The 17,004-nt window shown below is 35.8% G+C and overlaps 1 pseudogene; it reads right to left on the reverse strand.

Annotated features, from left to right (window-relative positions):
* Positions 1-15,151: 15,151 nt before the first annotated feature.
* LOC129406315 (small nucleolar RNA SNORA70) lies at positions 15,152-15,278 on the reverse strand (annotated as a pseudogene).
* Between the last annotated feature and the right edge of the window lie 1,726 nt (positions 15,279-17,004).

Below are 17,004 nucleotides of genomic sequence, written 5' to 3' on the forward strand. Positions count from 1 at the left end.
TTTTCTTTTGGAAATTTTAATAACGTCATCACACTGCCTCTGACCTTCATAATTTCTTATGCGAAATCAGGTGATAATCACATTAAGAAACCTCCTTGTATCTGATGAGGTAATGTTTTCCTTGTTGTGTTTAGGATTTTCTATCTTTGATACAGACACACACAGGAAGTTCTAGGTGAAGAAATAAGAGTGCAGTGGCAAGCTGAAGGAGGTTCAGAGGAAACAAATCCTACTAGTACATTGGTTTTGGACTTCTAGACCCAAACTTTGAGAAAACAAATTTCTGTTTAAGTCATGCAATCCATGGTGTTTGTTATAGCAACCTGAGCAAAGTAGTAAACCAATACAAATCCTCTCAAGGCTTTGTGCAATTAAATTCTTTCTGAGTCATGATTTTCACTTATATTAGTAGCTCAAGCCATTAGTTTTCTAAACAGGATGTTTATATTGTTGTTTGAAAAAAGCAAAGAAAGAAAATTAAAATTCTTGTTCTGATTTAATGAATCAACTATTTTTAAGGAAGCATCCTCTTTTATACCTAGTTTAAACAGATACAGGTTTTCTTTGTAAAACAAAGTTCTTTCACTCCTTTAAAAAAAAGGAACAAGTATTAATTTTATAAGGAGACATTTTATTTGACTGAATGATGCTTAATCCTGCTTTGTAGATTAAACACTCAGAATGTTGCATATATGCATTTTTGTGTACACACATATTTATATATACATATATGTATATATATGAACACTTGATTTATTTTACTATAACGGTTCAGCAAACTGGAGCTAAAGCACAGTGGGTCGGGCATTTGCTTTGCACGTGGCTGACCTGGGTTCAATTCCTCCGTCCCTTTTGGAGAGCCTGGCAAACTACCAAGAGTATCCTGCCCACATGGCGGAGCCTGTCAACCTACCCTGGCGTATTCGATATGCCAAAAACAGTAACAACGAGTCTCACAATGGAGACTTTACTGGTGCCCAGTCGAGTAAATCGATGACAGTGACAGTGACAGTGATCATGGTTCAGTAACAAACCTGGTTAATTAATGCTTTTTGTGTGTGCGCATTGAATTGAGTTGTGTTTTGGTTTATAGTTTTTATAATAATACCACTGAGAAAATAAAATAGAATAAGAAGTTGTGTTTTACCTAAGTTCTATTACTGAATGGATTTATTCTATTGTGCTAACTAACTGGATTTTCTGAGTTTAACTTCTTTTGAATAAGGCATTTGGTTGGGAACCTATCTCTTAGTCTGAAGCACTTATCTTGCATATGCTAGGTTATAATTTTTATTCCCTAGCATTGTATGGTCCCCATAAGCACCACCGGATAGGGTTCTTGTGGTTCCCATCACTGCAGGGGTCCTGGCATCACTGGGCGTAAGCAGTGAAATATCAGGCTTGCATAGCCAGCTCTGTATTGCTGGTATGGTGTGGTCCCTGGGCCCCTTGAATGCTAATTAGGAGTCATCCTAAGTAAACAATAAATAAATAAGTAAGGCATTAATCAGAGAGCTGTCTTACTGAGTGACTCATAATATCATCAATAAAGAAGAAGGAACTGAGTATCTCCTGTGTACCAGACACAGTATAGATGCTGGGGACTCATTACAGAGCAAGTCTAATCACAGTTTGTGTTCTTTTACACAGCCTGAATAAGTGGAGCTTACACTGTTAGTAACATGATAAATATTTTTCAAGGAACTGAACTAATAGATGTAAAAGTGAAATTTTACTAACTCCTATAATGGGAGAGCCAGGTGCTTTGAAAACATCTCAGGAGTTGGAGGGAGAATTTGACTGAAGGTATTTGAACCCCAGGGAAGTAAGATTTGAATGAACTGAAATCTGATGAAAGGAGTAGGTTTAATTAGGTAGAAGAAGATAAAGATTAGAAAATACAGTACTCTTCTTCTTCTTCTTCTTCTTCTTCTTCTTCTTCTTCTTCTTCTTCTTCTTCTTCTTCTTCTTCTTTTCTTCTTCTTCTTTCTTCTTCTTTCTTCTTCTTCTTTCTTCTTTCTTCTTCTTCCTTCTTTCTTCTTCTTTCTTCTTTCTTCTTTCCTCTTCCTTCTTTCTTCTTTCTTCTTCCTTCTTCTTTCTTCTTCTTCTTCTCCTTCTCCTTCTTCTCCTTCTCCTTCTTATTTTTTTAAATAAATTAAGCTCACTGACAACATTAAAAATATAGTCAATAAAGTTATAATCATTCCTTCTCTGGAATAAATATTTCCAAGCTTGAAATTGATATGCCTACAAAGAATTTATATTCCCAAAGTAAATATCAACTGTCACATTCATGAGAAGAATGAGTATAAAACTGCTCAATGTAATCATGGGTTTTTGCATGTTCATTAGTTTGTTTTGTATGTTTTTAATGCTGTTTCTCATTCAATATTTTAATTTCTACCATATTTCTCATGTTAATAAAGAATCATGAAATGTTTTCTGTATCTCATCTCAAGCCTTGGGCAGAGAGTTATAGTCACTGTAATCCATCCCTGCTTAAGTTCTTGTAATAAAGTACTTTTGTTTTGAAAACTTCTGACTACAGGGAACTACATACTTTGGAAAGGAGCAATCTAGGACCAAAAGACACCATTTGACAACAAAGCAGCTAATTCCCTAATACCACATTACCTAATACAAAAATACTACTCAAACCAACAAAATATATTTCTCCTTCAAGGGAAGACTTAACAGGATATTCACCTAGTTCTATTTCTTTCATATAATGTAGTTGCTCTCCCATTTGAACTGAGACCAAATCAGCACGAGGGGTTAAGTTCTTCTTACTGGGAATAAACTAAACCCAGATGTGAACTGAGGAAGGTGGGCCAATTTAGCTTTTGGTTTTGGCAATGCCAAAGAACCAGTTGTTGTTTTTGTTTTTTAAAGCCTTATAGTACCTGGCAAGTTTGGGTTACTTTATAAAGATCTAGTTTATGAATGTTCATTAAAATTTCTCTGATAATTATTTTGCCAGTTAACTGGATAGACCCCAACATTTTCTTTCTTTTATAAAGTATTTAAGTTATGTGTGTTTATGCTATAGAGAGATACTAAGTGGCTAGACTTCAGACAATTTTAAGTTGATTATACAGAGAATTTTATTTAATCAAAAAGAAATTGAAGCTCTTTATTGGTTATCAATTCTAGAGGGGAGTTACCTTTCTTTAGATCTAATTTTGACAAAGTGTAAATAGAAATGTCCTTAGAAAAACAAAATGGGTGAAGGAAATATTTGAAGCAGTAATATAGTTGGAATTAAGTAAAATCTTTGCCTCAAATCTGCAAGCTTAAGTTTAACAATTACAAGGAGTCTAAATGGTAGATTCACAATACCGGATGTTTGGAAAATATGGAGACATAGGTGATTGTGTACTTGAGAAATAAAGAAAGAAAAACTTTAAGATCAATAAACAGCACTTAGTTGAAACCACTAATGAGCTACACAATATGTCTCAGAAATCACAAGTTTATTTTACTTTTGTGAGAAGTTGGAATAACTTGTGGCTAAGGCTGTCAACACACTAGACCGCAATCTTGTGGCGGTCCCTGGATTTTCTAGTGCCTGAGAATTGTAAAGTTCCAAGAAAAAAAGCAGAAGCCTGTCATGTGAAAAAATGTAGTTGATCAGCATTGTGATGGAAAACAACTTGAGACATTTTATCCTAAAACACAAAAGGTATAATTTTATGAAAACCAGTTTCTTGATATTCTTTTATACTCACTTTTAAATGAATATACAACTATTATGAAGCAGCCACCTTGAAAATGTGGAACTTAGCGTTTTACCATGATTCCCTCTTCTTTTTCTTCTTTCTCCTCCCCCTCCCCCTCCCTGGCCCCTCCCCCACCAACTTGTGAATTAATAAATACACTTGAAAATATTGTGTGTATGGGAGCTACATTGGTGGGATGGTGGACAGGAAATAAAATGGAATAAGAAAAAAATATGTTATTCTTTCTGGTATTCAGTGAAGTCTTGAGTAGTCTTTGATGCACTAACTTGGATTTCTCTTTGCATCGCCATAATTCTTAACTTTATACTTGGAACAATGTGAGTGCCCTCTGGTGGACAAAATGTCATTTTTAGGTTTTGTCTATATGGACTGAACAGGGGTAAATAGGGGGGAAATAAATCTGATGTTTTAGATGTCTTCATTGAACTTCTGAAGTTCCTAAAAAATTAGTTCCTGATGTTCTGCGGTGGTGACAACAGAAAATAGCCCCATAAAACAAGAAGATAAAAGACAAGCTAGGGTGGTACTTTGGGTCCTATTTGGCACCAAAATAATGTCTTGGAACTATACATAATTTGAAATCTGAGCAGAAAACTCAAATGTCTAAGGAAAGGCTAACAACTCTACTTCTGGGTCATCAATGTGAAGATCAGAAATGCTCTCATTAAGAATGAAACATCAATGAAACTGTGGGTAGGACAAAGTTTCTAAAGAACTAAAACGTAGTTAGAGTGGTTAAAATTGGCTTCTACTAGTTAAAATTCTTTAAGAAGAAAGGGGGAAACTATACGAATTGCATAACCCATACTCGTGCCCTGCTAATGCAAAGAACTGAAGCCAAGGCCCTCAGGGATTTTGTTTTCACATGGATTATTCAGATACTCTTTGCCTACTCTGTATGTGGAGGATAAAAAGTTAAGGGCAGAAAACAGATTATATGGATCTTATTTTGAATCTCCCTCATTTCTCTTAAAAGTTTAACAATCTGATTTAAGAGATGCCAAGTTTATAAGGCCTTAGGATTATTGGTAGTGGTATGTTAATAAGTGTTGACATACTGTTTCTCCAGAAAAGAAACCCTGCTTCTGTAAATTTTACCAATTTCCACGGTGTAAATGATCACAATATGGTTGAATTGAAACTACTAGCACAATATCATGGAACACGTAATTGTGAAGAGGTGCGCACAACTGACTTTCACAAACTGGTGCAGTGCAGACAAGTACAGCATATCATATGCATGACTTTTAACTTTGCTGTAACTTTGACACTTTGGACCATGGGAATGTATTTTTTTGTAATTCAAAAAGTAAAACTAAAAAATTATTGAATGTTCACTTCAACTGAAGAAACTATTGGTAAAAACATGTCCTTTCCATTTTGGAACATATCCCCAAATGTTTAATAAGTTCTAAAAATACTTCTAAATTAATTTTGTCCTTGGGATATTTAAAAAGTATAGCTTGAACATATATACATGTATATATGTATATATATATTACAACTTCACAAGAAAAAATATAAAGACCAGGAAGTTTGTAGCAATTTCTAAAAGTGGTCCTGGAATTATGGATTTATGACAGTTAATCTGGTTATTTATTGGTTTTATACAAATATTAGAAGAAAGATTTACAAATAAAATTGGTAAATTCTAACTGTACTCAAGAAAATAGTAATATGGCATGTTTATAATTAATTATGTTTTACATTACTGAGATTTATATCTTTATTCTTTGAAAATGCTTTATTGAGAAAACCTTGGTTTTATGGCATTATTGAGATTTCAGGTGTCCACCTAATATCTAAACTAATATTTAGGTAGAGTACAATACGTTTATCACTAAAAGTCTAATGTTCTTTTTCACCATGAAAATGTGTCCTCAATTTTCCTACTCCTCTCCCTTATCCCTTCTAGCAAGCATTATTTTAGACTCATAATCTAAGAGTTTGTTTTTATTTTGTTTGATTAACTTCAATTAATTTCAATTAAACTTCAATTAATTTTAACTAATGCTCAAGGCCCCTCTCCACACGTTCGGACAAGCCTCAAGCATAAAGGAACTGGAAGAGGAACCCAGGAGTGTGGGACCCAGGGCTGAGATCTCCAAGCCTGCTCAGATTGGGACTAGGCGTCCTCCACCCAGATCCCCCATTTTCCAGTAGCTTGGCAGCCACACCCACAAACTTACCCCAGTGCAGTGTAATCCGATCAATGGTCAAGATACAGAGACTATAAAACAACACTCCTGAAAGGGCATGGCTGCAACCTCTTATAGCCTAGGACTCCCTCTCAGAAAATCTGGCAATGTACCAAGAAGATTCTGCCCACACAGCAGAGCCTGACAAGCTCTCCATGGCATATTCAATATGCCAAGTACAGTACAATGATGGGTCTCATTCGCCTTACCCTGAAAGAGCCTCCAATGCGGCACTGCTGGGAAGAACGAGTAAAGAAACCTTGCTAAAATCTCAGGGCTAGGACAAATGGAGACGTTACTGGCCCTGCTTGAGCAAATCAATGATCAACAGGATGACAGTGATACAGTGATCACTGTCACTGTCACTATTATCTCGTTGCTCATTGATTTGCTCTAGCGGGCACCAGTAACATTTCCATTGTGAGACTTGTTACTGTCTTTGGCATATCAAATATGCCACGAGTAGCTTGCCAGGCTTTGCTGTATGGGCGAGATACTCTTGGTAGCTTGCCGGGCTCTCCAAGAGGAGCAGAGCAATCAAACCTGGGTCGGCCACGTGCAAGGCAAATGCCCTACCCGCTGTGCTATCGCTCCAGCCCATACAGTGATACAGTGATTAATTTATTAATTTTCTTTTACTTCTGTAGTACTGTAGCACTGTCGTCCCACTGTTCATCGATTTGCTCTAGAGGGCACCAGTAATGTCTCCACTGTGAGACTTCTTGTTACTGTTTATGGCATATCAAGTATGCCACGTTTACTTCTGTACATAAATGAAATCCCATGGTTTTTGTCTTTTTGTTTGTTTGCTTTTATTTTCAATCCACACCCAGGTGTGCTAAGGCTTACTCCTGACTAACTCTGGTGGAGTTCAGGATACTGTAACGGGTGCTGAGAATTGAAGCTGGGTGGGCCATGAGCAAGGCAAGAGCCTTACCCATTGCACTCTCTTTGACCCATTGTTTGCCTCTTCACATTCGACACTTCTTGGTGCAGAGCTCTCTATTTCTATCCATGTTGTTGAAAATGGCAAAATTTTATCTTTTATTGTAAATTGAATAGTATCCCATTATATATGATATAATAAATATGATATAATATGATATAACATGTACAAGTAGATTATAAAGATTTTTGTAATTTTAGGAGTTTTTTTTAGCAATCTCCATATACTTTCTTGTGATTGCTATGACAATTTTTATTCCAATCTAAACATGCATCTGCCCAAATTGTTTATTATGAGCTGGTGATTAATTTCAAATCAATGATTTAAAGGTCAATATATTCAGGACTATCCCGATCTGATGTCTTATCTCAGGTATAGCATTTATTTTATTTTATTTTATTTTATTATTTATTTTTTTGCTTTTTGGGTCACACCTGGCAATGCACAGGGGTTAGTCCTGGCTCTGCACTCAGGAATTACCCCTGGCAGTGCTCAGGGGATCATATGGGATACTGGGAATCGAACCTGGGTTGGCCGCATGAAGGCGAACGCCCTACCCACTGTGCTATCACTCAAGCCCCTCAGGTATAGCATTTAAATCTTTCAGTTAAGCTGCTCTGAATGCTGTGATCTTAAAAGATGGCTTGTCACTTCTTAAGAATCAAAAGGATAAAGGAGCAGAATTGTTGCTTTGAAAGCTGATCATTTTTTTAAAAAAACCTAAGGGTATATTTCAAGAATAAGAACCTTTAATTCATTTTGATCTTATTTTTGTGCATGGTGGCTCCATGGCTTGGAAGCTGGCCTCACATGCCGGGGGAAAAGGCAGTTCAGATAGAGAAGGGAACATTAAGTAAGCTCTGGTGGAGGACCCAGTCAGGAGGGGAGATGCGTGCCGAAAGTAGACTATAGACTGAACACGATGGCCACTCAATACCCCTATTGCAGACCACAACACCCAAGAAGAGAGAGAGAGAGAGAGAGAGAGAGAGAGAGAGAGAGAGAGAGAGAGAACAAAAGGGAATGCCCTGCCACAGAGGTGGGGGGGGGCAAGGGAGAGGGGGGATGGGATTGGAAGATGAGAGGGATACTGGGTTCACTGGTGGTAGAGAATGGACACTGGTAGAGGAAGGGGTGCTCGAACATTGTATGAGGGAAACACAAGTATGAAAATGTGTAAATCTGTTACTGTACCCTCATGGTGATTCACTAATTAATAAATAAATTTAAAAAAAGAATAAGAACCACTATAAAGGAGGATTTTATGTTTTTCTTTGTGATGATCTTTATCTCAACAACCTTGGAGAAATTTATTGCTTTTCCTGCATGAATGTCAACATTTTCTGAAGGAAAGAAAACTGTCTTCATAGATGAGAAGAACACAGTCAAGGCAGCCATAGCAGTTGCCAGCAGCATAAAGCGGGTGGTAAGAGCATATGTGAGCTCAATATTAGAAAAAGACTTAGTAACAATTCAGAAGACTAATGAATCCAGACTTCAAGGCAGAGGAGCCAAATATGCAATGCAAGAACCCTGGAGACAAGACTATATTCTGAAATAGTACTTCTGGAATTTTTAAATCTTCATGGATTGGTGACCAAACAAATGCATATACCAGTATGATATCTTGATAATTATTTAGGCTTAGAAGACCTCAAATGTATTCATTTGTTTACTATTTTAAGATTTTTGCCACTCACTCTATCATAAAATCACAGTAATAGTATTTGCAGGATAATTCATCTCTATAAAGATTATAGAATGTATAATTTTATATATAAGAAAATATTTTAGTCTATTAAATTATACATTTGTGGGTGTGTATGTGAATTCTTGTAAGTGGGACCATACACATGTACATGTTAGTGAACTCTGAATTTTCCAGAGGCCAGGTAATAATAGAAAATTATTATATTATTATATTGATTCTAATGAACAGAGAGAAGACACACAGTAAATTAGACAAGTGAAGTTTAATATAAGCATTAACAATTTTATTTGGAGATGGGAGTACAAGAAATTGGGTAGGAGGAAATAAGAGCTCCTAAAGAATGTAGGAATAAAATCTATAAGGAGATACTACAACCTCTTGGTCTGCAATATAATATGTAAGGATGATATTTTCTTCTCCTATCACTTCACCCATATCTACAGGGGATATATAAACCTTGCGTGGAGGACACAGCCATGGCTCTATATGGTAAGTCACTGTGGTGTTGTTAGTATACTCATTGCGTATTGCTAAAAAATCTGTTCTGAGTTCTTTTTCTGAAAACTTCTACAAAGAGCCTGAGTTATCAGGCATTGCCTAATGGGTACAGGAGGAAGCTACCAGCAGCAGGTACTGCTGATAGTCATGCATTAGAGAAACTGTTCATGATGCAGGACTCTATGCTGAAGAAGCCATCTGCCTTATGTGAATTGCACACTAAGGGAATCGTGTGTCCTAAGGTGATTTCTGAGAGAACTCATAGGTACCATTAAGGAGTTTCATCCTGCAAAACATCCCAGAACATTGTTTTGTACAACAGGCAATCATGGGTGACTTTTGAGTTGGAAATTACATATTGATAAACAGAACATTGAGTTATCTCATTGCACACAATAAAAGTCAGTTATTTTATTGACAACACAATAAACCATGCCGATTTTCTAATTTTGAGATAGTTTTCATGCCTTAGGGAAAAAAGTAAGTCTTAAACACACACACACACACACACACACACACACACACACACACACACCCCAGAAAAACGTCAAGGGGCTGAATATAGTTACAAGTCTAATACACTTGTTAGAAATACTGATATGTCTTTGTTTTGTTTGAGTCATCAGAGTCTGCCAAAATAAAATGGGCAATATATAGTGAGTGCCAAGAGTCTTGGTAGTTTTCTTTATTAATTTCAGCCAATTTTGTATTACATAGCCAAATAGTAAATAATTTAGTTTTTTGAGGCCATATTGTCCCCCTCATAGTTACTATTTGCTGTTGTTATAGCTCAAAGGCAGCAGTGGATAGTAATAAATATAACTTAGCTGTTATAATTTTTCTAGTCCTAATGTTGGGGTAAATAATACTGTACAATTGTGTTAGTGTTTCGATATTTTTCAATGCTATTACTTACTATGATAGAAGTTTCTTCATTTTTTTTACTGATCTTGAAGTCAGTGAACTTTTCTGTAAAAGATTAGGTACAAACATTTTATAATTCATGAATTGCATATTATCTGTCATTTTCTTTATTTTTAAAACAGCCCTTAAATATAGTCAAATAAAATTATTCTTAGCTCACAAACTTTAAAGAGCCAATCATGAATTTATAGTTTTCCAACACCTGATTTGAAGGAATATTTTCAAAGATTTTCTTTTAGATATTATAAACTTGTGGGGTTGAAAAGATTGCTCAGTCAGCTGAACACAGTATACTAAATATCTGATTTTAATCCCAAGCAACATAAAGTTCCCTGAAGAGTCAGAAGTAGCTCCCCAAACCCAACCTCAAAATTAATAAGTATTATTATTTGCATATAACAATGAAGGGATTAATTTGAATTTAATTTTTGTTTTGTTTTTCCGTCAGCATAGCATAACTGTTTGAGTAGAGTTAACATCCCTTTCTTACATATTCACAATTCAAGTTTTCTGATGTTCTTTCTAAATACAGTGCTTTAGAGCTAGGTACCATTGGCTTTTTGTGAACTTTCAGGATATTCTATGGAAGCCATCAGTGAAACTCAAACATAACTCACTCACAGAATTAGATGTCCAACCAAAAGGACAGAGGGGTAACAGAGAGATATCAATTTCAGAAGGGGTCTCTACTCAAGAAAAGATTAAGAAACCCTGCTCTTATAAACACCAAACCATGACTTAGATTTGGTTTGACATTACTTAACTCTTATTCTTATAAATTAGTGTCATTATATAGAGCTTTACCCGCACATTTAATTTAACATTTTCTTATAAATGTTACTTTAAATACACACACACAGATTCCTGTCTGTGACCAAAGTCAATGAACTTATTACCTATGTTTATTTTTTAAGAGATATACTATTTTGACAAATCTCAAAGTTAAGTTTTTAAATAGAATTGGTTTCTGTGTATTCTTTTGCATGCTACTGCCAGGTTTTTCTAGCACCTTTTATGGAAGAGACTGTTATTTCCCCATATATGGAAGATTTATTTATGAATGGTCTATGCTGTTACATTGACTAGTTTGTCTACTTTAATGATAAAAGCTTATTGTTTTGATGACCATATCTTTGTCATATAACTTGGGATCAAAATGGTTAATGCCTTCAGCCTTGTTCCTTCTTGAGACCTTGATTATTTAGGGTCTTTGAGATTCCATAAAAAATTGTATAATTATTTACTTTCTCACTGTTAAAAATGCCATTGACTCTGCCACTAAACTACAGTTGACAATAGTGTATAAATATTAAATTTTGCTAAGAATAAAACTTTTAAGTGTTCTCATGAAAAAGTGTATGTGTATGGGGTACCAGAAAGAGTATAATGAATAGAACTCTTACTTTACTGGGTTTGATACCCAGTATCACCAGAAGTGATTCCTGAATTCTCAGATCTCTGAGCAGTAAATCTTGAGCATCACCTAGCATGACCCCAAATCAGAAAAATATTACATTTAAAAATCTATGTCTATGCAAAAATCATTTTAAAGTGAATCAAATACCTTGAAATTTGACTGGAAATATTGGAGAAAATATAGGCAGAATATTCCAAGATTTGAACCTCAAAGGCATCTTCAGTGATGTAATACCACTGGCAAAGCAACAAAATAAAAAATAAACAAAAGGGACTACATCAAATTATAGAGTTTCTGTGTAGCACAAAAGACATGGGCTAAAACTAAGCAACATCAAACTGAATGAGAAAAAAGTATTTGAATTCAATGATCAGATAAGCAGTTAATTTCCAGGATATATAAAGTACTCACAAAGATCAACTAAAAAATCAAACACCGATCAAAAAATGGGGAGAGGAAATGAACTGACACTTCTCAGAGAAAGACAGGCAGATGGCCAATAGGAAAATGAAAAATGCTCAGCATCATTTAGCATTAGGGAGATCCAAATCAAGATAATGAGATATCATTTAAATAAAAAACATCCATTCAAAAGGACATATACACACCATTATTAATTGTTGAACTAGTACAATTGCTAAGATATGGAATCAACCTAGGTGTCCAAGAACAGATGATTGGATTTTCAAGATGGGCTGTACATATACAATGGAACACTAGGCAGCTGCAAGGAATCATGAAATCATGCAATTTTCTACAACCTGATTGGAATGGGAAGATACCATGTTGAGTGAAGAAAGCCAAATGAAGAAAAACACAGGATGATATCACTTATCTGTAGTATATAGAATAACTGGATGGGAAATATACTGTAGTAAAGCGGGACTCAATTACACTTGATCCATAGTTTAGGGAAGAGAAGAATAGATAAGAAAAGAAATTTAAGCAGAAGGGAAGAAGAAAGGTAAATAGTGGAGGTACAGGGTTATAGGCTTTGGTTATATTGGTTTATGGTAGATTAGTATAGTTATTTATCCAAAACACAGACTCAACAACACCGAAAATGTAATATCTAAGCTGCAGCAACAAAACTTTTTATGTGTCTGTCAAGGTGGCAGATGATAAAGGTGGGATATTTGGGTGGGGGTGCAGGGGAACATGGAGTGGGAACACTGGTGGATGAAAGTTGACACCAGTGGTGGGTTTGCTGCTGAAATTTTATATGTCTAAAACGTAAGTCTCCATAATTTTTTGAATCATAGTTCTTTAATTAAATAAAAAATCATTTTAAAAAATAAAGAAGGTGTATGTGTGTGGAAGCGCTAATTAACAAGTTGGGAAGAATACTTCCCCATGGATACATATTTCAAATGAATAATATGTGCTGTAGGTATCTTGCAATTTTATTTGTCAAATTACCTCAATAAAACAGCAAAAAAGAATTACCTTGTTGGGAATGTCTATCCTAACTTGGATTCTTACTGTTTTTGCAAATTTGGGTCAACACTTCCACCTCCTCTATTAGTTTCTTTATATGTGAAACTACAATTAAAACTGTTTCTAATGATCACTAAGATAATTTATATAAATTATAGATGGATAAAAGCTAACCCATTTATAAAATGTGCCAGGCATTTTTATGAAATCTTTATAGCTCTTGAAAACCTAGACTACATATACCTCATTTAAGAATATGATGGGAGGAAGGGATGGGAGGTAACAAGCAGTAGAGCCATTCCTCACCTATGTGAGGTTCTAAAATCAATCTCCACATCAGACAGTAGACTTGTTAATTAATCTAGGACCTCTGAGCACAGGTAGGGTCGGCCCATATGAAAAAAAGAAAAGTAAATTGTTCTGATGTAGGCAAAAATACATTATTAAGGGGAACATATATGAGATCATGATTTAATAAATTTACTAAATTATCTCCCAAGTCAGATATTTGTCGTTGAAGAGAAACCTAGAAGACACGTGGTGGGGTGGAGGTGGGTGGTTGTCCTTCTAATATATGCTCAGGGAACCTAGTGGCCACTTCTGGTTACTTAATCTGGATATGGGATTCTGGCCATTCAGTTCTCAGTCACAGCAGTTCTGGGTGCCCACCCGGGACACTCTGTAGGTGCTCAAGTTCATTAGATTAGACATCTTTCTTAATGAAGTTTATTAAATGTCATTGACTTGATAATATTCAGAACATGTACACCATAATCATTGTAAGGAATTATGATGCAATGTTTTGCTTTTGTGTTTTTATTTAATACTTGTCAGGAAACAGGATTTACTACAAATGGACAAAAGGAACATGAAAAGTCGCTCCACATTGCTAATCATCAGGGAGATGCAAATCAAAACAGCAATGAGATGTCATCTCACACCACAGAGATTGGCACACATCAAAAAGAATAAGAACAACCAGTGCTGTCGCAAATATGGGGAGAAAGAGACTCTCATTCATTGTTGGTGGAAATGCTGACTGGTCCAGCCTTTTTGGAAAACAATATGGGCATTTCTTAAAAAACTAGAAATTGAGCTTCCATATGATCAGACAATACCACTTCAGGGAATATAACCCAGGGGTGAAAAAAAAAAAACACACAGAGAGGTGACATCTGTACTTGTATGTTCATTGCAGCACTGTTCACAATAGCCAGAATCTGGAAACAAAGATGACTGGCTAAAAAAATTTTGGTATATCTACACAATGGTATGCTATGTAATTGTTAGAAAAAGTGAAGTCATGAAATTTTCTTATACGTGGATGGACATGGGGAGTATCATGTTAAGTAAAATGAGTCACAAAAAGAGGGATAGATAGAATGATTGCACTCATTTGTGGAATATAAAATGACGTAGTATGAGACAAACGCCCAAAGACAGTAGAGAAAAAGGCCAGGACCATTGGTCCATGGTTGGAAGCTAGCCTCAAATGCTGGAGGAAAGGACAGTTGAGATGGAGAAGGGACCACTAAATCAATGATTGTTGGAGGGATTGCCTCCCGGGATGGCAGATGTGTGTTAAAAGTAGACAAAGGACCAAACATGATGACCTCCTAGAATCTGTATTGTTAACCATAATTCCCCAAAGGAGAGAGAGAGAGAGTAAGAAGGAAACTGTCTACCATAGCTGCAGGGGGTGGGGTGGAATGGGGATGGTGGGAGGAATACTGTGGACATTGTGGTGGGAAAGCTACACCGGTGGGGGGATGGGTATTCAATCATTGTGTGACTAAAATTCAATCATAAAAGCTTTGTAACTGTATCACGGTCATTCAATTAAAAAACTTGAAAAAAAATTGAAATAGGATTTACTGTGTTTGCAGTGGGCTGGGGAGCTGAGGGCTGGATTGAAGAACAGAGATTCAAGGATGGGCAGGCCTTGAGGCTCCCAGCATTATTGCCCCCACCATTTGTCCAGAGGGCCATCACCTCTCAGCCATGTGGGATAAGCCACTTTTCATCCAATTTGTCTTCAAAATCAATAGTATTAAATTTGGTGAAGACCGAATTCTAGGAGATATGGATGATCTGCCTGCCAGGGTGCTTCAAACTGCACAGAACCCCATTCACATGTTCTTGTTCTACCGTTTGGTACAAATGGACACGATGGCATGGCCAAGTTGCCATGTCCTGGGTGTTTCAAAGGTTCCCTACATACAGGTTTGAAGCCTAACATTGTAACTTGCCCGAGAGCAGATACAAAAGTTCACTGTGAAGAATTGTCTGCAAGGTCCCTTAAGGAAGCCCAAGGAAGCAATTGGCTGCATACAACACTAAAAAGGCCTGTATCCATTGACCATTGGGTCCCATGGGTCAAGGATTATGGTTGCTTACTTGGCTACCCCTAATTTTGTTACTTTTACACATAAGAGTATTTACACATAAAAGACCATTCAGTGTCTGTTAGTTTATTTCCCTGCCTTTCACAAATACCCACTCCACATTCCAATATTAAACATGGTAATATAATTTTTCCCAATTTATATCCCATGTGTTTCTTGGGTATATGTTGTCCTTAAAATAATTTTATTTTATCAGTGTTTATAAGAGAATAAAAGTATATTGTTATAAATTTAATTTCTTATCTTCTTCCGCCTTGTCTATTTTTCTCTGTATTCAAGGAATCATACTGTGTCATGATATGAACCACAAATGAATCTGTATTAGTAAAGCTACAAGCTTATGGGTTGTTTAGCAAATCAGCTAATATTTATTCTTTCTGATACAAAGAATTTATGGGCTAGTAGGCCAAATATGACAAATATTACAACTACTATACAAATTGGCAGTGAGGTGAACCCTGTAAGAGACGAGAAAAATAAAAGTGCTGCTTTGGGAGAATCAAAGATGTTACTAAAGTATGTGATAACTCAGTTGAGCATTTTAAAGATTTAAATAACTTGTAGATAGTAGGAAATGGAAGTGGACCAGAGTGGATGATTATTTTATAGATTAAAATAAAATAATAAAGAGGGAATTGGGAAATGTAAATAGGCCACACACACATGGCATTTTGGGTGGCAAAAAGAGATTTGACAAGAAGGCGATAAGACATAAGATAGAAAAGGTAAAATTCTGATGGCTGGAGGAACCAGTTGGGATGTGAGATGTGTGCCGAAAGTAGATAATGGACCAAACATGCCCCAAAGTAGAGAGTATGGGGAATATTGTCTGCCAGGGAGGCAGGGGGAGGGTGGGAAAGGGGGGGTATACTGGGGATATTGGTGGTGGGTAATGTGCACTGGTGGAGGGATGGGTGTTTGATCATTGTGTGCTTGTAACCCAAACATGAAAGCTTGTAACTGTCTCACAGTGATTCAATAAAATTAAAAAAAAAAAAAGAAAAGGTAAAATTCTGAATTCAAGCCAAAAAGAGTTATAATTTTATTCTCTGGGTTTTTTCTCATTTTTTTTAATAGATGATTTAAAAAATCAGGTTGGGAGGAGGTTCTTATTTTGATACTGAGCCAAATAACATCCCATTGTGCAAATAAAATATTTCATCTTGGCAATGTTAATAGTGTAAGAAGCATAGGGGGAAGTCTATAAAGGATAAGACTGAGCAAGTGATAGAAACAAGGTCTTATTTCCATATTCAAAAGGTAGGTTTCTTTTAATTCTATAGAATGTCACCAGAGGACGTAATACAGAAAATGTTAAGATGCAATTTGTGTATTTCAAAGGCCATGACTGGGGGGTTAGAGAATGGACAGTGGGCAGAGAGAGAAAGCAGTAGATTAGTTAGGAGATGATGAACAAACTGGAACAAACTGAATGTCCTCTCCAAATATTTAAATCCCATATTTTGGGAAGACTAATGCAATTATAGGTCAAAGCAAAAATTTAGTCAGAAGTTTGATTTTTTAAAATATTTTTTAATATTTAAAATTTTTTAAAAACTCCACAATTTTTCAATTCGTCAAAGTGAAAGTGAGACACAAACAACAACCTGAATGAAAAAGTGAACATAGAAGTAATCAAAATAATGATAGGGCAAAAAAAAAACTTAAGTAAAACATCTTTCCTAGTCATAAAATATAGATTAACAATATTTCAGAAAAACTGGTTCT

This window comes from Sorex araneus, chromosome 6, assembly GCF_027595985.1.
Source record: "Sorex araneus isolate mSorAra2 chromosome 6, mSorAra2.pri, whole genome shotgun sequence".
In the NCBI taxonomy this organism is placed as follows: Eukaryota; Metazoa; Chordata; class Mammalia; order Eulipotyphla; family Soricidae; genus Sorex; species Sorex araneus.